The 24,551-nt window shown below is 41.9% G+C and overlaps 1 protein-coding gene across 7 annotated transcripts in view; it reads right to left on the reverse strand.

Moving 5' to 3' along the window:
* The window catches only part of dgkh (diacylglycerol kinase, eta), a 522,439-nt gene that overhangs the window by 213,373 nt on the left and 284,515 nt on the right, over positions 1-24,551 (reverse strand). Inside the window, exon 1 of one of the 7 annotated variants that reach the window (XM_073046016.1) lies at positions 23,567-23,688. The exons of the other annotated variants lie outside the window; for them this stretch is intronic. The gene's annotated coding sequence lies outside the window, so the exon portion shown is untranslated. Of the gene's footprint in view, positions 1-23,566; positions 23,689-24,551 lie in introns of those variants that run through there. 7 annotated transcript variants of the gene reach the window in all.

Below are 24,551 nucleotides of genomic sequence, written 5' to 3' on the forward strand. Positions count from 1 at the left end.
CATCAATTCAGAAAATTTCTTCCCCTCTGTCATCACATTTCTGAATGGTCCATGAATTCATGAACACTACCTTGTTATTCTTTCTTTTTTCAAAGTAAAGTTCAAAGTAAATTTTATTATCAAACTACATACGTCACCATGATAGACCCCTGAGATTAATTTTCTTATGGGGATACTCAACAAATCTAGAGAATAGTAACTATAACAAGATCAACCAGAGTGCAGGAGGCAACAAACTATACAAATGCCAATATAAATAAATAGCAATGAATAATGAGAACATGAGATAAGGTAAAGAGTTCTTAAACTGAGATCATTGGTTGTAGGAATGTTTCGATGACGAGGCAAGTGACAGTAGTAATCCCCTTTATCTCAAGAGCCTGGTGGTTGTGGAGTAATAACTGTTCTTGAACCTGGTGGTGCGAGCCCTGAGGTTTCTATACCTTCTTTTTCCCCCCACTGTTTAGTTATTTTTGCAATTTATAGTAATTTTATGTCTTTACACTGCATTGTAAAACAACAAATTTTACATCATCTAAGTTAGTAATAATAAATTTAATTCTAGTTCTTATTTCCAATTATAACTATAATGACAAGTATCTGTATTTACAGTACAAAGCACAAGAAACATCCTATTAATTTTAGGAAATCTGGTGTGTTGAGGAGGGAAAGGAATTTGAAATCATCATTATCACAAGAGGAAAAGTACTAGGCAAATTAATGGGACTAAAGGCTGACCAGTCTCCTGGAACTCATGTTCTGCATCCTAGGGTGTTTAAAACGAGTGGCCACAGAGATATTGGATACATTCACAAAATGCCGGAAGAACTCAGCAGACCAGGCAGCATCTACGGAAGAGTAAACAGTTGACGTTTCAGTCCGAGAACCTTCATCAGGACTGAGAAAAAAGATGAGAAGTTAAATCAAGAAGGTGGTAGGTGATAGGTGAAACCAGGACAGGAGAAGGAGTGAAATAAGGAGCTGGGAAGTTGATAGGTGAAGTAGATAAAGGGCTGGAGAAGGGGAACCTGATAGGAGAGGACTGAAAACCATGGTAGAAAAGTAAGGGTGAGGAGCACAAGAGGGAAGTGATGGGCAAGTAAGGAGATGAGGTGAGAGAGGGAATCAGGAATAGGAATGGGAATGGTGGAGGGGGGCAATTAATGGAAGTTCGAGAAATCTATGCTCATGCCATTAGGTTAGAGACTACCCAGATGGAATATAAGGTGTTGCTCCTGCACCTTGAGTGTGACCTCATTGTAACAGTACAGGAACCCATGGACTGACATGTTGGAATGGGAATGGGAAGTAGAACTGAAGTGAGTGACCACCTGGGGATCCCACTTTTTCTGGTGGAAGGAACGTAGGTATTCAGCGAAGTGGTCTCCTAATCTACGTTGGGTCTCACCAATATACAGGAGACCACACCGGGAGCACCAGATGACCCCAACGGATACACAGGTAAAGTACCACCGCACCTGAAAGGACTGTTTGGGGCCCTAAATGGTAGTGAGGGAGGAGGTGTAGGGGGAATATATGGCACTTGTTTCGCTTACAAGGATAAGTTCCAGGTGGGAGATCAGTGGGGAGGAATGAACGGACAAGGGAGTTATGTGGGGAGTGATCCCTGTGGAAAGTGGAAAGTGGGGTGGGGGGGGTGGGGGAGGGAAAGATGTGTGTATGGTGAGAACCTGCAGTTGATGGTAGAATTTACACTGAATTATGTGTTGGATACAGAGGTTACTGGGGTGGTCGGTGAGGACAAGAGGAGCCCTATCCCTGGTGAGATGGCAGGTGGATGGAGTGAGGGAAGGTGTGTGTGAAATGGAAGAGATGCAGGTGAGGGCAGCATTGACAGTGAAGGAAGGAAAGCCTCATTCTGAGAACAGATGCAGCAAAGACGGAGGAACTGAGGCAAGGGAGTGGCATTTTTACGTGACAAGGTGGAAGAGGTATAGCTTTGAGAATCAGTGGGTTTGTAAAAGATATCAGTAGATAGACTGTCTCCAGAGACAGAGACATCGAGAAAAGGGAGGAACGTGTCATAAATGGACTAGGTAAATTTGAGGGCAGGGTGGAAGTAGGAGGCAAAGTTGATGAAGTCAACGAGCTCCACATGGATGCAGGAAGCATCCCCAATGCAGTCGATGTAGCGTAGGATTGATTCTGGTATAGGCTAGGAACTTAAACTATTCCATGTAGCCAACAATAAGGCAGGTACAGTCGGGACCCATGCATGTGCACATGGCTACATCTTTGGTTTGGAGAAAAGGGGAGGAGCTGAAGGAGGAATTACTGAGAGTGAGGACCAGTTCCACCCAATAGGGGAGAATGGTGGTGGAAGGGAACAAGTTGGTCTGTTATCTAGAACAGTCAATTTTCCAAGCCTACACTGGTATCACTCCTCAACTTTTCCTATGCTACATCAAAATTTGCAAGTATTTGCAGGACTGTGTATATTTATTCTATGAAATCCCACATTGGTTAAGCTTACATCACATAACCTCTCAACTCTAATCCTTTCACACAGCTATACAATTACTATTTTTCCCTAAAACCTTTGAAATAATTGAAAACAAAACTGCACTTTGCCAATATTTTCACTGGGGAACTTCCATGGTGTTCAAATTCCTGAAAGATTGCCAACCTTATTTCACGTTACCACTGTTCAAACAATGTGGGTCAATGTGACTCGAGCAGTAAACCAAACGCAGTGAAAAAAAATTATTACAATTGCTGTGATTTCAGGCAGGTGGAGGGGCAACTCAGCCTAAAGAAAGCGAACGTGCATTTAAAGTACTGTGCTCATGGTAAACTGGAACATAATTGTTTGTGTAAAATTGTAGAAGGCGCAAAAATCTTCTGCAATTGCGAAAACCTGGCAGCTGCTCTTCTTCCATTAATTCTGTTGAGAAGACAGATTTACTGAGAAGAATTGGAAGCTTGGTTTAAGGTTTTATCTTGGGACTAGTTGGGGCACTGGGAATACAACCTAGTGCAATGAGGTGAGAAAAAAAAAGACAAGTCTGTGACTGGCAAGGTTTCACATTCTATCATGTTGCGATCTGAAAATATTCCTCCATAATTAGCTCAATATATACTGGAATAATGATAGCTTTGAACATTGAGCCTGATCATATCAATGCTGTCTGATGCAAGATAAACTCAAGCTTGTATTGAGCGTATTGCAGGAGGTCACAGACAGAAATGTTAGAGCCGGTGTGGGATGGTAACTCGCTCTTTCTTTCTGTTTGTATGAGAAATGGGCATTTATACTCACCATTCATTTATCCCCATTTTGTTTGTGCAGTTAAATATGCAACATTGCATAGGCCATACAAGATTTTCAATGCATTGCATAGACAAAGAAGCTTAAACTCTTTTAAATGTCCATATATTTCACCCTATCGGAGAAATTCACTTTGTCCACTCTGCTACCTAAACGAGAATGTTTCTCCCTTTTTCAATTCTGATGAAGGATGCTGGGACTGAAACACTGCTTGTCTTGACCACATGCTGCCTGACCTGTTGAGATTTTCCAGCAATTTCTGTTTTGTTATTTCTGGGGTATGGAGTAAAGGCATGGGGTAGAGACAGAAACCTGAAAGCAGTGTCACACTTAATCAATAATCTCAAGGAAGAGCTAAATATATCATAGACAAATCCTGCTCATTAGTAGAAATATTGAAAAATATGGAAAAATTGTCCTAAGAGATTGCAGTTAGGTTGAATGAGAAGAAAGCAAGGGATAAACGAAGATGAAAGGAAGTTACTCATATGCTAATTCATTTATAAACTAAGGATGGAAATGCATGCATATAGGATAAAACTTTAGAATGTCAAAACTTGAAAATACCTAAACAAAAATCACTTTTAGAATAAAACCTTCAAGAACTAAAGCATCAATGAGAACAATCCTGAACATCTTCTATTTTATATAGGCTTCCTTGACCTCCACTGCCTTGTCAGCTTGACTGAGAGACACAGCTACCAGCCACCGTGAAACATGAAGAATGCACAGAATTGATAGAAATCCCATTCACAGCTGTGCAGCAATTCATACTGCTACTCCACCGTTCTGGATACCCAGGTTTAATCCTGCTCTAGTGCTGTCTGTAAGGAGCTTGCATGTGCCTACTGTAACCGTGAGGGTTTCTGCCAAGTCCTCCAGTTTTCTCCTATGACTTAAAGATATGCTGTAAGGTTCATTGGCCACTGTGATTGACCCTCAATGTAGGTTGATAGCAAAATAAAAAACAAAGGGGAATTGATGGTCATGTGTAACAGAGTAAGATCTGTAGGGTTATAGGAGTAGAATGGGACTAATGGGATTGGTCTCCTGTGAATCTCATCAACCCAATGGGCTGAGTGGCCTGTATTGGTACAAGAATAATGTCACATACTTACCAAAATCACTCTACGTGATCACAAGGTATTTCATAAGTTTCACAGATATAAAGATAAAACTTGTGGGACGTGGCCTGAGCACTGAATCACCCTACAGTGGATCACAGACTGAAAAACTATAGATTAGTTTCAAGTATTAGACTTCGTTTTTCTTGATGTAAATTCCTAAAGCATCAGAATACTTTGCTTTTCATTCTGACATATTCTGTCACACATATTGTTTTGTTCTTTCCTTTTCCTTATATTCTTCCTACATTGCTGATGGGAACCTGTCATGAATCATGAGAGCTGTAAGTTATTGGCCTGCTGCTGCATGCTCTATAAAATTCTTTGCTAAGATGTTATAGAGTCGCTGTCCTGTCATTCACAGCAGTAGTAAAAGCTCCACTGCAACTCTTAAAAAAAGAAAGGAATCTAGCAGAACCGGTGATTAGAAAAGGTATAAATATGAAAGTTTCTCAGATAAAGGGGAGCATAATCGTACTAGTGACATCTAAGCATTGGTTTCAGAGGCAGTCATTTCTGTTAAGTTTACTAAATTAGCTTTGGGGCACTAATGTTTGTGTACTTACGAAGGGTCTCGACCCAAAATGTTGACTGCTCCTTTCAACGGATGCTGTCCGACCTGCTGAGTTCATCCAGCTTTTTTGTACGTCTTGATTTGACCACAGCATCTGCAGTGCACTTTGTGTTTACTGAATTATCTGCTACTTCCGCCATCTCCAACGGGATCCCACCACCAAGCATATCTTTCCCTTCCTCCCCCCGCCACTCCCCACTTTCTGATTTCCACTGGGGTACCTCTCTAAAAAAGTGGGATTTACCAGTGGCCACCTACTTTAACCATATAACAATTACAGCACGGAAACAGGCCATCTCGGCCCTTCTAGTCTGTGCAGAACGCTTACTCTCTCCTAATCCCACTGACCCATACTCAGCCCATAACCCTCCATTCCTTTCCTGTCCATATACCTATCCAATTTTGCTTTAAATGACAATACCGAACCTGCCTCTACCACTTCTACTGGAAGCTCATTCCACACAGCTACCACTCTCTGAGTAAAGAAATTCTCCTCATGTTACGCTTAAAGTTTTGCCCCCTAACTCTCAACTCATGTCCTCTTGTTTGAATCTCCCCTACTCTCAAAATTTTAATTCCACTTCCCATTCCCATTCCGATATGTCTATATGAGGCCACACTCAGTTTGGAGGAACAGCACCTTATGTTCTGTCTGGGCTGCCTCCATCCTGATGACATGAACACCAATTTCTTGAACTTCCAGTAATGCCCCCCCCCTTCACCATTCCCCATCCCCTTTTCCCTCTCTCACCTTATCTCCTTGCCCGCCCATCGCCTCCCTCGGGTGCTCCTCCTCCTTTTCTTTCTTCCACGACCTTCTGTTCTCTCCTATCAGATTCCCCTTCTCCAGCCCTGTGTCTCTTTCACCAATTAACTTCCCAGCTCTTTACTTCATCCCTCCCCTTTTAAGTTTCACTATAACCTTGTGTTCCTCTCTCTCCCCTCCCCACACCTTTTAAATCTACTCCTCAGTATTTTCTCTCCCGTCCTGCCGAAGGGCCTTGACCTGAAACGTCAACTGTATTCTTTTCCATAAACACTGCCTGGCCTGCTGAGTTCCTCCAGCATTTTGTGTGTATTGCTTGGATTTCCAACATCTGCAGATTTTCTCTTGTTTTCCATTTTAGATTTACCCACTTCCCAAGCAGCCTTTTGTTTTAGGCACCTCTATTATTTTCCCCAAGTTTGGATTCAATGAGCTTAGGGTTATTCTATACAACCATAGTCCATGATCACACTGTGTTAGCAATGGAGAGCCTGTTACAGTTATGGAGTGAAACAGCACAGAAGTTGGCCCTTCAACCCAGCGCATCCGTGGCAATCATTGTCCTATGGTACTAATTTTATTTACTAGCATCTGATCTGCAGTTTACTATGTCTAGATGATTCATGGGCATGTCTAGATACTTAACTGTTATACAGTCAGACAGACAAGCAACAGTTCTAATGCCTTGATGGATCTGTACGGTGTGGGTGGAAAGGGGTACGGAAGAGTGAGGTGATCTGCCTGAGCATCCCATCAAGTATGATGGCTTGTGACAGTCCCATCACATTGCTAGAAGTAAAAATTTAAAATATGCTGCTCCTTCAAGAAATATAGGGTACTATTGCTGCTCTCTCTTTATTGGAGTTGAAGCTGTCTACCACTGCATTAAATGTCCTCCCTGCATCAACACCATCATCTACTTCTACATCAACTCCTGCAAAGACTTCCAAACATGTCATGTATAGTTTTATCATAGAATGTCTCAAACAATGAAATGGCACAATGCTGCTGAAATTTCATTAAAACTTTTTTGACTGGAAATCATCTACACATGTAGAATTTGTCAGTGCTGCGGCAGCATATATTCATCTTCTGCAGCAGAAGCTGCTAGGAATAGATGCCAAGATACCAATTGCTGGAATGTTTTTAAGTAATTGGGATTGGAGAGTTGGTGGTGTGAGTACGTTCACTATTTAGGACTGAGATAAGACAATTTCTTTTTTAAAAAGAAGAGAGTATTCCATGATTAATTTATGCCAACCAAGAAGTCCAGGGCTCTTATCGGATATCCACAAAGTAAAATGTTCTTCCTCGCACTAAAAGTCAGGATGTTAAAAAGTTTTTCTGATGTGCATTAATAATACAACTGCTGGGTAAGCCTAAGAGAAAAGACACTGGGTCCAGTTCAATCTCCATCTTCAGAATCTTTTCCATTTCACCCAAAATATCACTCCAGTATGCCTTGTTTGGAACAAGTCCACAAACAGTGGGTGAAAGTTCTAGTATTTACATTTAGAACACATTGGAGAAACCCCCTTCTTAAATTTCGAGAGATGATGGCATAAATTAATCATGGAATACATTCCTTTGGACTTTTTGACATGTATGGTACACTCAAAAACAAATACCGGTAGTTTTCATAAAACATGGCAACCTTTTCTGCAGTATGTAGATATAAACCTGTCTGCTATACTAATAAGGGCTTTTGTATAGGATGTGGTGGTGATGTCTATATCAGGTGTCTGATACCTGATATATGTGAGGGGAAGAAATGTAAATGTAACTGTATCTGGAAATTGAAAGTTTTGTTATGCTGAGTAAAAAAAATTTTTAAAAAAGAGATATAAATCTTTGGAATAATTGACAACAGCAATTTGATTTGTGTTGGCACAGTAACATAGCAGTTAGCTCCTGCAACCTGGGTTCAGTTCCTGTGCTGTCTGTAGGGAGATTGTATACTCTCCCCATAACCACATGCATTGCTCCAGGTGCTCCCATTTCCAAAGAATTACAGATTAACAGGTAAATTGGTCACACCGCATCGGCCCTTTGGACCAGAAGAGCCTTTTACCATGCTGCATCCCTAAATGAAATAAAAACTTATCTGTGGATGGTCAGTTATTAAGTATATTCAAGACTGAGAAGATTGCTGAACTTAGGGAATCAGAGGATGAAAGGAAAGTGAATGAGGTTGAGGGTTGGTGTGACCTTACTGAACAAGTTCAAGCAGCTTTCTGATCTTCCCTGCTTTCAGTTCTTTCTATTTTTCCATGAGTTGACCCTTAACACAAGAGCCCTCCAGGGCTGTGTCCTAAGGCCCATCCTTTACTCTCTGTATACCCATGACTGTGTCGCCACCCACAGCACCAATCTGCTAATTAAATTTGCAGATGATACTACATTGATTGGCCTTATTTCAAATAATAACAAGGCAGCCTACAGAGACGAAGTCATCTCTCTGACATAGTAGTGTCAAGAAAACAACCTCTCCCTTAATGTCGCAAAAACAAAGAAGCTGGTTGTGGACTACAGGAGGAACGGAGACAGGCTAACCCCTATTGCCATCAATGGATCTGGGGTTGAGAGGGTGAACAGCTTTAAGTTCCTTGGTATACACATCACCGAGGACCTCACTTGGTCTGTACATACTGGCTGTGTGGTGAAAAAAAGCACAACAGCGCCTCTTTCACCTCAGACGGTTGAAGAAGTTCAGCATGAGTCCCCAAATCCTAAGGACTTTCTACAGGGAAACAACTGAGAGCACCCTGACTGTCTGTATCACAGCCTGGTATGGGAATTGTACTTCCCTCAGTCACAGGACTGTGCAGAGAGTGGTGCGGACAGTTCAGCACAACTGTGAATGTGAGCTTCCCACTATTTAGGACATTTACAAAGACAGGTGCATAAAATGGGCCCGAAGGATCTCTGGGGACCTGAGTCACCCCAACCACAAACTGTTCCAGCTGCTACCATCAGGAAACAATACCGCAGCATTAAAGCCAGGGCTAACAGGCTCTGGGACAGCTTCTTCCACCAGGCCATCAGACTGATTAATTCACTCTGACACAATTATATGTCTAAACTACATTGATTGTTCTGTTGTATATCTTACTGTACATACTATTTACAACAAATTACTATAATTTGCACATTGCACATTCAGATGGAGACGTAAGGTAAAGATTTTTACTCATGTATGTGAAGGATCTAAGAAATAAAGTCAATTCAATTCAAAGATCTCAAATATGGACAAATCTAAGCCAACGCTCCTGTGCAGCATTCAGTAAGTGCTGCATTTTTGAAGGATCTCCTCTTTTGATGAAACACTGAACAAAGGTAAATATCTACCATTCTGGCACATATGAAGAAGAATATGGACTTCTGGGCAACATTTACCCTTCAGTCAGTGTCACTGAAGCAGGTTATTTATCACACTGATTTGTGGTACCGCTCTTTGAAATTTCAGACATTGTATTAATTCAATACATTAAATGTAATAATATACTTTTACAATGTTGAAGATCATGAAAAAAAGGATACAAATTTGATATCTTTCAGCTAAGCCGAGATGACTGGCTGCTATGTTGCCATTAAGATGATTGCAGGTGTGAAGTACATTAGATTTCATTATCAGTCCTAAAAGAGCACAAACTGAGAGTTGTGTCAATTCAGGTGCTGCACAAGCATTCATTCACCTCCTTGTCGCATCATAAATAGGAAATAGAAGACTATAATTATGTGCCACTCTGAAAAGCCAGCATTATCCATGGTCGGGTCCATGCCTGCAGTGGAGTTAAGTTAATTCCAGTTTATTATCATGTACACAAGAATGAGTATTGTCATGTACACAGGTACAATGAGAAACATGCTTGCAGCAACATTACATGCACTCACAGTGGTTACAGACTACTTACAGAACATAAATTACACAGGACAGTGAGGAGGGAGAGACAAAGAAAAACCACTCTGCAGAACAAGACATTGTGGGGGGAAAAAAGGACAGTCAGAGTCCATGGTAATACAAGATGTGGCCCATTGTGTTCAGGTGTTGAGGAAGGATTAGGGTCGTGCAGGTTGGTTCACGATCCTGCTGATTGTAGGAAAGCAGCAGTTCCTGAACCTCTTGCCTGATGGTAGCAGCACTATTTGACCCATTACTTCAATACAGATCAAGAAAGAGCTAACACGAGGAAATCAGCAGATGCTGGAAATTCAAACAACACACACAAAATGCTGGTGGAACACAGCAGGCCAGGCAGCATCTATAAGGAGAAACACTGTCGACATTTCGGGCCGAGACCCTTCGTCAGGACTAACTGAAAGGAAAGATAGTAAGAGATTTGAAAGTAGTGGGGGGAGGGGAAATGCAAAATGATAGGAGAAGACCAGAAGGGGTGGGATGAAGCTAGGAGCTGGAAAGGTGATTGGCAAAAGTGATACAGAGCTCTAGAAGGGAAAGGATCATGGGACAGGAGGCCTCGGGAGAAAGAAGGTTTGGGGGAAGCACCAGAGGGAAATGGAGAACAGGCAGAGTGATGGGCAGAGAGAGAGAAAAAAAAATAAACAACTAAATATGTCAGGGATGGGATAAGAAGGGGAGGAGGGGCATTAACGGAAATTAGAGAAGTCAACCATCAGGTTGGAGGCTACCCAGCCGGTATATAAGGTGTTGTTCCTCCAACCTGAGTTTGGATTCATTTTGACAGTAGAGGAAGTCATGGATAGACATATCAGAATGGGAATGAGACGTGGAATTAAAATGTGTGGCCACTGGGAGATCCTGCTCTCTCTGGCGGACCGAGCGTAGGTGTTCAGCGAAACGGTCTCCCAGTCTGCGTCGGGTCTCACCAATATATAAAAGGCCACACCGGGAGCACCGGACGCAGTATACCACACCAGCCGACTCACAGATGAAGTGTCGCCTCACCTGGAAGGACTGTCTGGGGCCCTGAATGGTGGTGAGGGAGGAAGTGTAAGGGCAGGTGTAGCACTTGTTCTGCTTGCAAGGATAAGTGCCAGGAGGGAGATCGGTGGGAAGGGATGGGGGGGACGAGTGGACAAGGGAGTCGCGTAGGGAGCGATCCCTGTGGAAAGCAGAAAGAGCGGGGGAGGGAAAGGTGTGCTTGGTAGTGGGATCCAGTTGGAGGTGGCGGAAGTTACGGAGAATATACATTGGACCTGGAGGCTGGTGGGGTGGTAGGTGAGGACAAGGGGTGGCGACTGTCCCACTGTCCCGAGTGGGGTGGCGGGCGGATAGGGTGAGGGCAGATGTGCGGGAAATGGGAGAGATGTGTTTCAGACCAGAGTTGATGGTGGAAGAAGGGAAGCCCCTTTGTTTAAAAAAGGAAGACATCTCCTTCGTCCTGGAATGAAAAGCCTCATCCTGAGAGCAGATGTGGTGGAGACGGAGGAATTGTGAGAAGGGGATAGCATTTTTGCAAGAGACAGGGTGGGAAGAGGAATAGTCCAGGTAGCTGTGAGAGTCTGTAGGCTTATAGTAGATATCAGTAGATAAGCCGTCTCCAGAGATGGAGACAGAAAGATCAAGAAAGGGGAGGGAGGTGTTGGAAATGGACCAGGTAAATTTGAGGGCAGGGTGAAAGTTGGAGGCAAAGTCAATGAAGTCAACGAGCTCAGCATACGTGCAGGAGGCAATGCCAATTCAGTCGTCGATGTAGCGAAGGAAAAGAGGGGGACGGATACCCATATAGACTTGGAACACGGACTGTTCCACAAAGTCAACAAAAAGGCAGGCATAACTGGGACCCATACGGGTGCCCATGGCTACACCCTTGGTTTAGAGGAAGTGGGAGCAGCCAAAGGAGAAATTATTGAGAGTAAGAACTAATTTCGCTAGACGGAGTCCTGTCCAATCTTATATACTGTAATATATACTAATGGTCACTGTGTGTAGGCATGGGGTGGGTTCAATTATTTAAAATATCAAGAATCTACCAGCTCCGTGAACAAATCTGTAGAGGTGGGCATGGCTTACTGCTCAGTACAATTAATTCTGTTCAGAGTGATCTTGTAGTTTCCATATAGTCAGCCCTGGGGCAACCATCAATGGCACTGTCAATTAATAGATTGGACCCTCACCAATGCGTCATTATTTTCTAATTTGACAAGCTTCTTAACTGTGGGCAGAAAGGTATATAGAACCAGACCTAGCTAATAAATGGGCTTGATGGGCCCCACATAAACTAATCCAAGTGTGGGCCTTGTTATCAATAAGCTGTATGAAAAAAAAACAAATTCCAAAGAACCAACACTGTGAGTGAAGAAATCTTTTCTCATGGCTACCAGTCAGTAAAAAGGTGCAAACACAAGAGATTCCACAGGTACTGGAAATCTAGAGCAACACACAGAAGATGTTGGAGGAACTCAGCAAGTCAGGAGCATCTATGGAGGGGCAAGTTCAGCCTATGTTTCAGGCTGAAACTCTTCATCAGGTGTTATTACTTATAAATTCTGCACATCCACTCAACATTGAATATACTGTGCCTATATTCCAGATCTCCTAAACAACAGTCTGAAAGCACATAGCACCAGGCTCAAGAAGATTCTATGCCGCTATTAAAAGACTATTGAACAGTCCCCTAGTACGATAAGCTGAGCTCTTGACCTCACAATTTACTTCATTATGATTTTCGGCTCATTGCTTGATGTTTATAAATCCTTTGTTCTTAATTCAGTGGTAGGCAGGATGGTAGTTTAGGCAGTGGGAATGCTCTATCTGAAAGACGTGGGAGTTCAGGGTAGCTAACAGACTCCCTGGTGACTACATCTGTGGAAAGTGCATCCAACTTCAGCTCCTGACTGACCAGGTCAAGAAACTGGAGCTGGGGTTGGATGTACTCAGAACCATCCAGCAAGCTGAAAATCTTGTAGATGAGACTTTTACTCAGGTGGTCACACCCAGAGTGCAGGCTTCAGATGACCACAGGGGAAGTAAAGGGAGTAAGCAGCCAGTGCAGGGTTCCCTTGTGGCCATTCCACTGAGAAGCAGAATGGCCGCAATGCTCCCTTTGGATGGTTGAGGCCATGGCATTCCAGGGCACAGCAGCAGCACCAAGGCCAGTGGTATTGTGGCCATCTCTGAGACTCAGCAGAGAAGGGTAAAGTCAGGTAGAACAATAGTGATTGGAGACTCACTATTAGGAGGATGGATAGGAGATTCTGTTGCAAATGCCATGTACTAGTCAGGGCAGAAACAGGATGTTAGCACAGATGAATCAGTGGCTGAAGAACTGGGGCAGGGGCAAGGTTTCAGGCTTTAAACACTGGAACCTCTTTTGGAAAAGAGGTAACCTATACAAGAGGGACAGGTTGCACCTGAACTGGAGGGGAACCAATATATCGGCCAGGAAATACTCAGGAAGATTTAAACCAGTTTTGCAGGTGGATGGGAACCAGAGTAGCAGGTCAGACAGAAACTGGAAGGATAGGGAGGGAGACAGATGTCAAAGCCAGTAAAAATAGGCAGGCGCAAAGTATTAGATGCAAAGGGATGGATGGTCTGGTGTGTATATTTTAATGCTGGGAGTATTATAGGTAAAGGAGATGAACTTAGAGCACAGGTCAGTACATAGAAATATGATATTGTGGCCATTACAGAGACTTGGTTGAGAGAGGAACAGGAATGGGTGCTTAATATCCCAGGGTTTTGATGTTTTAGAAAACATAGAGAGTGGGAGGATAATTACACTACTAATCAGGGACAATATTACAGCTGCACTCATTAAGGATATTCAAGAACAGAAATGCAGGCAGAGTAAAGAAAGGTGTAAAAACAATAGGACTGTCGTCATGGGGGACTTCAACTTCTCTAATATAAACTGGAACCTTCTGAATGCAGGAGGTTTAGATGGGGCAGAGTTTGTTAGGTGCATCTAGGAAGATGTAAATCAATATGCAGATAATCTAACAAGGGGCTATACTGGACCTGATTTTGGGTAATGATCCTGGCCATGTGACCAATATTTCAGCGGGTGATCAGTTAGGGAACAGCGATCACAACTCCTTAAGTTTTAAGATAGCTATAGATAAAGGCAAGTATGGACCTTGCAGGACAGTATTAAATTGGAGCAAGGCAAATTACTAGAACATTAAACAGAAACTAGGAAAAATTAATTAGAAATAGCTGCTTTTGAGCAAGTTCACATCTGATATGTGGAGGGGTTCAAAGACCAACTGTACAGAGTACGGGACAGCTATGTTCCATTCAGAAGGAAGGGCAAGGACTGTAAGGTAAGGGAACTTTGGGTGTTGAGAGAGAAGATGAATTTAATCAAGAAGAAAAAAGAAAAATAAGTAAACCTTGGAAAGTTAGAATCAAACAGAGCCCTTGATGATTATAAGGAAGCCAGAAAAGAACTCAAGAAAGCTAGGAACAGCTATGAAAATTCCCTGCCATGTAGGATTAAAGAGAATCCCAGGGCATTCTGTACATATAGCAAGAGCAAGGGAGAGAGGGCATGGAGGATAGGAGGGTATCAGTACCAAGTGTATTGATAAGTTAGGGCATTTCATGGTAAAGGAAGAGGTAATGTGGGTCTCTCAAAAGCATTAAGGTGGATAAGTCCTTAGAACCTAATGGGATATACCCAGATTATTGAGAGACACAAGAGAAGAGATTGCTGGAGCCTTGACCAATATCTTCCTATCCTCTCTAGCCAAAGACAAGGTCCCAGAGGACTGGCAAGTAGCTAATGCTGTTTCACTATTCAAGAAGGGAACTAGGGATAATTCTGGAAACTACAGACCAGTGAGTCTCATGTCAGTGGTAAAGAAGTTACTGGAGGAATTCTTAGGGATAGGATTTATGAGAATTTGGAAAACCAAGGCTTAATTAGGGAGAGTCAGCATGGCTTTGTGTAAAGCAAGTTGTATTTTACTATCTTGAGATTTTTGATGAGGTTACGAAAGTGATTAATGAAGGTAGAGCAGTGAATGTTGTCTATATGGATTTTAGTAGGGAATTTGACAAGATCCCTCAAGGAGGCTCATTCAGAAAACTAATGTGCATAGAATCCATGATGAATTGCCATTTGGAATCATAACTGGCTTGCCTACAGAATACAGAGAGTAGTGGTTGAGGGGATTTATTCTAGCTGGAAGTCTGTGATTAGTGGTGTTCCAAAAGGATCTGTACTGGGAACTCTGCTGTTTGTGATGTATCTAAATGACCTGGATGAAAATATAGACAGGTGGGTTAGTAAGTTTGCAGATGATACAAAGACTGGCAGTGTTGTGAACACAGCAGGATATAAATCAGTCAGTTCAAGTCAAGTCAACTTTTATTGTCATTTCAACCATAACTGCTGGTACAGTGCATAGTAAAACTGAGATAATGTTTTTCAGGACCAGATATGGGTGGAGAAATAGCAGATGGAGTTTTACCTTGACAAATATAGAATGTTGTACCTTGTTAGATCAAATGTAAAGAGACAGTACACTGTTAAGGGCAAGCTCCTTGACCGTTTTGATGAGCAGAGGGATCTTGGGGGTCCGTTCACAGCTCATGAAAGTGCCTACACTGGTTCATAGGGTGGTTTAGGAGGGATATAGCATTCTTGCCTTTAGTAGTCGAAGCAAAAGTCAGGAAATTATGTTGCAGCCTTATAAAATTGTAGTCAGGCCGCATCTGAGCATTGCACCAAGTCTGATCACCACATTATAGAGGCTCTGGAGAGAGTACAGAAATTGCTTACCTGGATGCTGCCTGGATTTGAGGGCATGTGCTATAATGAGAGGTTGGGTAAGCTTTGGTGTATTCTCTGGAGAGGTGGTAGCTGAGGGGAGATCTGAAGTAGGTTTATAAGATTATGAGAGGCATAAATAGAGTAGACAGACTGTATCATTTTCCCAGGATTGAAATGTCTAATTCCAGATGGTATGCATTTAAGGGGAGAGGGGGTAATTTCAAAGCAGGTGTGAGGGACAAGGTTTTTAACACAGTACTGGGTGCCTGGAATGGGCTGCCTGGCAGATTCTTTAGGGACTTTTACAAGATGTTTAGATAGGCAGATGAATGTGAGTAAAATGAAAGGACATGTGTTGGCAGAAGAGATTAGTTTAATTGGCCATTTGATTACTAATTAAGTTTGTTCAACATAACAATGTGCTTCGCTCTTCTCCCTTTACACACTGGCTTAAGTGCATTTCTGGTTTTGGCAAATTTGCAGCATTTTGTTGTTTTTATTTAATTGATAACATTTCCTTCAGACTCCTAATAGTCAATTTAGGAGATCCACACAAGGCAGGATATAAGATATCACAAGATATTAAGAGGAATAGACAGAGTGGACAGCCAGCGCCTCTTCCCCAGGGCACCACTGCTCAGTACAAGAGGACATGGCTTTAAGGTAAGGGGAGGGAAGTTCAAGGGGGATATTAGAGGAAGGTTTTTCACTCAGAGAGTGGTTGGTGCATGGAATGCAGTGCCTGAGTCAGTAGTGGAGGCAAATACACTAGTGAAGTTTAAGAGACTACTAGACAGGTATATGGAGGAATTTAAGGTGGGGGGTTATATGGGAGGCAGGGTTTGAGGGTCGGCACAACATTGTGGGCCGAAGAGCCTGTAATGTGCTGTACTATTCTATGTTCTATAACCAGATAGAGTCATAAGTGTCAAATAGTACCATCCTTTAGCCCAATGAGTCTGTGCAGCCCATCAAAAACAAATTTACATTAAATTGAAACTAATTCAATTTTATTCTCCCAACACCCCCCATCACAGATTCCACCATTCACCTACATACCAGGAGCAATTTATAGCAGCCAATTAACCTACTGACCCAATTGCCTTGGGATGTAGGAGGGAACCAGAGCACCCAGGGGACACCCACATGGTCACAGGGACAGCCTGCAAACACCGCACAGATAGCATTCAAGGTCAGGACTGAACCTAGGCTGTGCAACAGGAGCTCTGCTAGCTGCACTACTATACTACAAATACTTCCACTCTCTGTGCACTAGCTAACTAATAGACAGCTTTCTTCATGAGCTGCCCTGATTTTCTGGATAGACTTACATAGAAATGCCTCATCACTTCAATTTAAAAGACTGAATCAATCCTCCTTTGATTCTTTGGCACAATGTAAAACACAATTTACTTGAAGCCAGTGGATGTTCCATAATAAGAAGCACTATCATTAATAATCTAAATATTGATCATTTGACTCAGAATCTCATTCACAAGCAGCTGTATTATTCCACAAGCTTTTGTAAGTGAACAACCATTGCAAATGCTCGTCCCTAAGGATATTAATAATTCTACGTTGTGTGAAAGCAGTATATAGTAGGTCAAAGAAAATGCTTCAATGCTCAGCAGGTCAGGCAGTATCTCTGGAAGAGAATCACAGACAGTCCTATGTCAGTTGTAACAAAATGCCTTTAATTTGAAACACCTGTTTCTTTCTGCTAAGTTTTACCATCCTTTTCTATTTTTATTTCAGGTTCCAGCATGTAGAATCTATTTTTATTTGTATTCCTTGCCCCACTCCTCAGAATAATTACTCCTTCCTTTTACAAAAGGTTATTTTCTACCCATCTCTTGGCCATCATCATATGAAGGGTGAGGATACAATCAAAAATAGTAAATTGCCAGCACCTCTTATTACATGGAAACATAGAAAATCTCCAGCACAATATAGGCCGTCTGGCCCACGATGCCTTGCCGGACATATACTCATTTTAGAAATTACCTAGGGTTACTCATAGCCCTCTGGTTTTTTAAGCTCCATGTACCTATCCAAGGGTCTCATAAAAGACCTTACTGTAACCACCTCCACCACCGTCGCTGGCAGTCCATTCCATGCACTCACCACTCTGCGTAAAAACTTACCCCTGACATCTCCTCTGTACCTACTTGCAAGCACCTTGAAACTGTGCCCTCTCATGTTAACCATTTCAGCCCTGGGAAAAAGCCTCTGACTATCCACACGATCAATGCCTCTCATCATCTTATACACTTATAGCAGGTCACCTCTCATCCTCTGTCGCTCCAAGGAGAAAAGGCCAAGTTCACTCAATCATTTTGTGACTGCTCTGAATGCCGTGAGCATTAATGATGAAATACACACTACCTTAATCCTGGACCAATTTCTGGAGGTTTCCGTACTGACCTTCCACTTCCAGTCACAACACTCTCAACTACCATCGTATCACCACCATTTTCAAGATTCAAGTCAGAAAAAATGAATAGATATTTGTTACTTGACTGCATGATTCTTGATTATCAAATTGACATCCTGGTATCTAACATTAAAATTAAACAATAAATTGAATTGTTTAAAATAAGTGGAACACAGAACAGTACACACCCTCAGCCCTCAATGTTGTGCCAATTTAGTTAAGCTAATGACACCTAATTCCTTCCACCTGCACATGGGTCTATACCTCTGCCTAAGAACCTCTTAAATGCCTCCATCATGTCTGCCTCTATTATCACCCCTGTCAGTCTATTCCAGGCACCCATCATTCTCTGTGTATGAAATTTGCTCCACACTTCTCCTTTGAACTTTGCCCTTCTCATTGTAAATGCGCCCTCTATTTTGACACTTTGACCATGGGAAAAAAGATCCCAGCTGTCTCTCTATGCCTCTCATACTCTTATATCTTTCTGCCAGGGCCTCAAACATGAAGAAGAAACACAGTGGCTCAACTTCATTAGGAAGTTGAGGAGAATAGGTATATCAACAAAGGCTCCTACAAATTTCTACAGATGTACAGTGGAGAGTATTCCGGTTACATTGCAGTCTGGTATGCAGCCTCCAATATATAGAATCGCAAGAGCCTCAGGGGATTGTAGACTCAGCCTGTTCCATAACCCTCTTTGTCATCAAGGACATCTTTAAGAGGTAGTGCCTCAAGAAGATAGCATCCATTATTAAAGATCCTCACCATCCAGGACATGTCCTCTTAGTGTTACTACCATCAGGGAGGAGGGTACAGGAGCCTGAAGACTCATACTCAACTTTTAAGAACAGCTTCTTCCCCTCTGCCATCAGATTTCTAACCCGTCCATGAACCCATGAACTCTACCTCACTGTTCCTCTTTTGCACTATTTATATTTGTAACTTGAGTAACTTTTATATCTTGCACTGTACTTCTGCAGCAGAACAACAGATTTCATTACATTTGTCAATGATAATAAACCTGATTCTGAGGTCTCTTCTCTGCTGCTCAACAGAAAACAATCTTAGTTCATCAAACCTCTCCTTATAAAATGTGTCCTCTAATCCAGACAGATTCCTGGTAAACACCTTCTGCTCCCTCTTCATAGCCTCTACATCCTTTCTATGATGGAACTGGCCAGAAATCCAGATGCAGATTGACCAGAATTTTGTAAAACTGTAATATAACTTCCTCACTTTTGAATTCAGTGCTTCAACTATTAAAGGCAGACATGCCATACAGTACATCTTATTTACCACCCCATCAACTTATAAAGGCACTTTCAGAGAGCTACAAACTTGGACCTCAAGGTGTTTCTGTACATCAACGCATTAGGGGCTTGGCCATTGACTGCATACTTTCCCTTTACATTTTGTTCTCCCAAGTTATCACCTCATATTTGCCCAGTTCAAACACCAATGAAATGAAATAAATACTTGCATTTTTTCACCTAGATTATTTGCTACAGCATCCTGGATGTAACTTTTAAAATTCTCAACATTCCAGACCTCCACGGCTGATCACACAGCAGGCTTCATCAAAGTAGCAAAGATAACCCATGCTTCATATACAGTGATGTCCATGGGACCTCCTACCTCTGAAAATCTCCAAGCAGTGTGAAGCTTTACAGCTAACTGTAGTCTAACGGTACAGCTTTGCACTGACTGGCATAAACAATAAAAATTCAATTCAAATATAAATTTTTGGAGGGTGAGGATGTTGGGGGAGATTGGTAATTTTCAAGCATAAAATAAAGGTAAGTAAATTTCAAGAGACAATACACAAAGCTTGCTGATCTCCTCATGACTAAGAACTAGGTTTCTGTCTTCACGTTACGCTATCTTTGAAGCTTTTGAAAGCTGTACAGAATTCAAAAGACAATCTTGCATATATATTGTACCTTCTTCATTGTAAAACAGTCTGATTGGAGCTTCACAAAATCAATATTACCAGGCAATATTTTGGAATACAACGAAAATTTTGATCAAATCTATGCCTTAATAGAGAAGAGATGGTGACAGAGAGAGGTGGAGATGAGTGAGCGAAAGTTGAGAGCTATTAGAATCATGAAATTAGCAATCTTTCTTAAAACATTGCGGTTTAGAGGAAATGAGAACAAGATTGATTTTCTACATTAGAAGGGATACAGGCTGCATTGTGGCTCAAGAGTCTCAAGGAAATAGTTCCTTAATTAAAAATTAAATATCTACTGAAAGCACTAGAAACAAACAGCACGGCAAGTGAAATATGACATAGAACAAAAGATGCTGATGTTTCTGGTCTTGGGCCTAATTTATTTTTCTTAATATATAGATGGTATATGACTGATAGGATGCTGTCCCCAACATTTTTTGTATTCTTGTTCCACATCCCTAACATCTGCAGTATTGCATGTTTTACCTTGCCTGTGAGAAGATGGTGGTGTTGCCATCTGAAAGTGCTGCCGTTTTTCTGGTGAGGGTGCTCCCACAGTGCTGTTGGGTAGGGAGTCCCATGGTGGGTTTTGGAGGTGGCATTACAGTAGCTTAGGAGATTAATTGATGGAGAAAAGGAAAGTTTAGCATTGTGGCTAAGGTGCCAATCAAGCAGACAGATTTGTCCTGGAAGGCATCCTGGATCACTGCGAGCTAGTCCCATTTAGCTGTGTTTGGTCTACATCATAGCAATTGGTGTAATGTTATTACAGTGCTAGCGACCCGGGTCCCATTGCTGGGCTCTCCCAGCATTTTATGTGTTGCTTCAACTCCACCACTGTCTATAAGGAATTTATCTATTTTCCCATGACCGAGTGAGTATCCTCTGGGTGCTCCAGTTTCTCTCACACTCCAAAGACATAAGGGTTAGTAGGTTAATGGTCACATGGGTGTAATTGGGTGGCACGGGCTTGTTACTAGGCTGTATATCTCAATCAAAAAAATCTTTTCTATCCTTGTACCTAGTCAAACGTCTTTGAAACATCGTAATTGTACCTGCCTTTACTACTTCCTCTGGCAGCTGGTTCCACATACCTGCCACCCTGTGTGAGGAAAAAGTTGGTCCCCTTTATATCTTTTCCCTCTCACATTAAACATATGCCCTCTAGTTTTACACTTCTGCACTCTGGGGAAAAGATTGTTAGCATTCACCTTTTCTATTCCCCATCAAAATTTTATAAATCTCAATATGGTCAACCTCTTGAATGTGAACAAATAAGGAAAGGGAAAATAAAATTGAATCAATTGATAGAATGATAAAAACAAGTTATGAAAAAATGGGGTTGAAAACAATTTCATCCAAAAATATATCTAAAAATAGCAAAGAACATAAGAAACCTTCCTAGTGACATAATTCACAAACTACTTCTTGGGTGGTAACCACAGGCCTCTTTTTTATGCACTCAGTAAGATCTTCCAATTTGAGAAACATTCTGTGTATCCGCTGAAACAGGAATTACTCAGTCTTGGAAGTATTTGGTATTAGAAAACTACACAAGATAAAGTGTTCCCAAGAATAACTGCGTTGGACTGGAATTGATTGCATGACTATGTCGATTAGATGGAAGATAGAGCAGCAGTGCAGGAGTGTTTTGGACCCAAACTAATAGACTTACCCTTTCTAATTTGCAACTGTATAAAACTTCAGTCAGGCCGCTCTTGGAGTAGTATGTGCAGTTCTGGTCACCTTGCTATAGGAAGGATGTGGAGCCATGGGAAAGGGTGCAGAAGAGGATACCAGGATGTTCCCTAGATTAGACAGCACGTGCTATTAGAAGTTGGACAAACTTGGGTTGTTTCTCCAGAACAGCCAAGGCAGCAAGGAGACTTGCTCAAAGTTTATAAAGTCACGAGAGATGCAGTCAGAATCATTTTCCAGGCATAGAAATGTCAAATACTAGAGAGCATTGCTTTAAGGTGGGAAGGTGAAATTTAAAGGAGATGTGCAGGGGAAGTTTTTTTTACAAACAGAGACTGGTAGGTGCCTTGAACATGTTGCAATAGCAGAACTATAAAGGCATTTAAGAGGCTTTTAGAAAGGCACATAAACATGGGGGGAATAGAGCGATATGGAGCATGTAAAAGCAGAAGCAATTAATTTAAGTTGGCATTGTGTTTGGTACGGAGATTGTGGCCCGAAGGGCCCAGAGAACAAAGGGGATAACTTAACTCGTCCCACCATTGAAATATTCCTACAACCAATGGACTCTTCATCACATGTTGTCGATATTTAGTGCTTATTTATTTATATTATTATTTCTTCTTTTTGCATTTGCACAGTTTGGCAGTCTCTCACCGATACTTTAAAATCAAATTTTATTGAGATACAGCGCAGAATAGGCCCTTCTGGCCCTTCGAGCCTTAACACCCAGCTGTCCCCCGATTTAACCTGAGCCTAATCACAGGACAAATTACAATGACTAATTACAACCTAAGCTATGTTTTGGACCGTGGGAGGAAACCAGAGGACCTGGAGCAAACCCCTGCAGTCATCGGGAGAATGTACAAACTCCTTACAGGCAACAACAGGAATTGAACCCAGTTCACCCGTACTATAAAGCGTTGTGCTAATCACTATGCTACCATGCTGTCTACTATAACCGTGTTATAGTTACTATTCTATAGATTTGCTGAAAATGAATCTCAGGGTTGTATATGATGACATATATGTACTTAGATAATAAAATTTACTTTATACTGTTCTTGTGCACTAATGTTCTATACTTTATCGATTCAATTATTATCTTCCAGTCTTAAGTCTGTAATGATGTTTATCTCCCTGGAGAATTCTGGTTAATGACTTGCGCAACAATTTTTGCTTGCCAATTATGAATGTCAGTTTGAACGTGAAACCCCAATATATGGAATGATCTGTCAGCTTGAATGATCAAAGCTCTTCCTTGTACCTTGGTACACATTATAATCATAAACTAAAACATGATACTACACCACTCCAAAATACACAGTCCTTTACAATACACAACTGCAATAAAATAGATATTGCAAAGCTATGGAATCATATAGAACCTGAGAAATTACAGTGCAGTTATTTACCACATCAGTGAATTATCCCACAGTATGATCACTACCCATTAAAGCCTGTGGCAAATCTTTTGTGAGAGCTATTCCCTCCAATATCTTTCCCCGCTTAGGACTACAATTTGATTTTTCTTCCATCCGTTGTAAAGTTACAAATGAATCTGTTTCCAGTGCGCTATCAAGGAAAGTTATCCATCTAGACTACAGAATATTTCCGGGATTTTCTTGCTTTTATTTCAGATTTCCAGTTTTTCTGTGGGGAAAGTGATCTGATTTTACTTGTCTATGCTGAATACACTGTAAAATGCAGCAGTGGCAATTTCCTTTCCTGAAACAAAGCCCAACTTGTCAGATGCAGGGCAGGGCGGGCACCAGTACAACACAACAGATGAAACTACCAAAACAATCCCTGCAAGCAAAACAAAATGCTCAGCTATGCACCCACAGCAGGCTAATACTTGTTCCCAAGCTCTCGACATTACCAGAAAGACAAAATATGCTTCATCTGTCGTTCTAGACATCATAAAAATGTTCACAGACAAACACAAGCTCTTCTATTAAGCTTCATGCAATTGAAATAGTCGCTCCCTCCCGAAAGACTGATCAGAGTTCTCACTTACTCAGAAGCAGGTAGATGGAAGAAACAGTGAAGAGGGAAAAATAGTGCTTGCAGTGCACTTCTCACTGCAGACGGACCACGATATGTTGTCTTGCTGATCCAGCGCTGACCTAGACATTGCTGGTTACAGAGATAGACTGTCCACTCCCCCTCCCTAACAGCTGAGAGCTTCCACAAATAATCAGGTGGTTTGTGCGAAGAGCAATACTTTGCCCATCAGTGGCAAAGCAGAGCAACTGCTTGGTTTTAGCTGCAAAGCCTTCCTTTCCCTCCCCCTCCTGCCCCCTGGGGGTGGGGGTAGGAGGGAAAGCTCAGACAGCAAAGCTGACAAGAAAACTAACGGCAAGTTACACGGATAGGGAGCCGCAGGACAGAGTAACCAACGCAGCCACACCTGCACTCAGGGACTGCTGAGGTTCCAGGTCAACAAGGAGAATCTCCTTCAACTCCTAATCCGGCTGTGGGCAAATAGGAACAGTCTGGGTTCCTTTCCAACAGGACCACGAGAACACAAAAGTTATCAGAGCAGGAGTAGGCCATTCGGTCACCCCTACCAGCATGCCCTGCCATTCAATAACATTTATCAGTACAACACAACAACAGGCCCTTCAGTCCATAATGTCCATGGTGACCACGATGCCAATCTAAACAAAACTTACTTGCCATCACATAATCCATATCCCTCCATTCCCATTCCCCCTTCCTAGTATTAGCCTCGTCTCCTCTTCCTAGTAATAGCCCAATAGCCCTCACTTCCATAATCCTTTGAAAAGTCATTGATTGTGGCCCATATTTGTCCACTGTACTTTCTCTATAATGGTAACAGAATACTCTGCATTCCCTTATTGTTTTTCCCATTACACTGCCCAGATGGAATGATCTGTCTGGATCAAAGTTTTTCACCGTCTCACTGTGATAATAATAAACCAATTACCAACTAAGTACTTCCAATGATTTAGCCTCTACAACCTCCCAATTCTGTCCAG

Source organism: Hemitrygon akajei, chromosome 5, assembly GCF_048418815.1.
Source record: "Hemitrygon akajei chromosome 5, sHemAka1.3, whole genome shotgun sequence".
Classification (NCBI taxonomy): Eukaryota; Metazoa; Chordata; class Chondrichthyes; order Myliobatiformes; family Dasyatidae; genus Hemitrygon; species Hemitrygon akajei.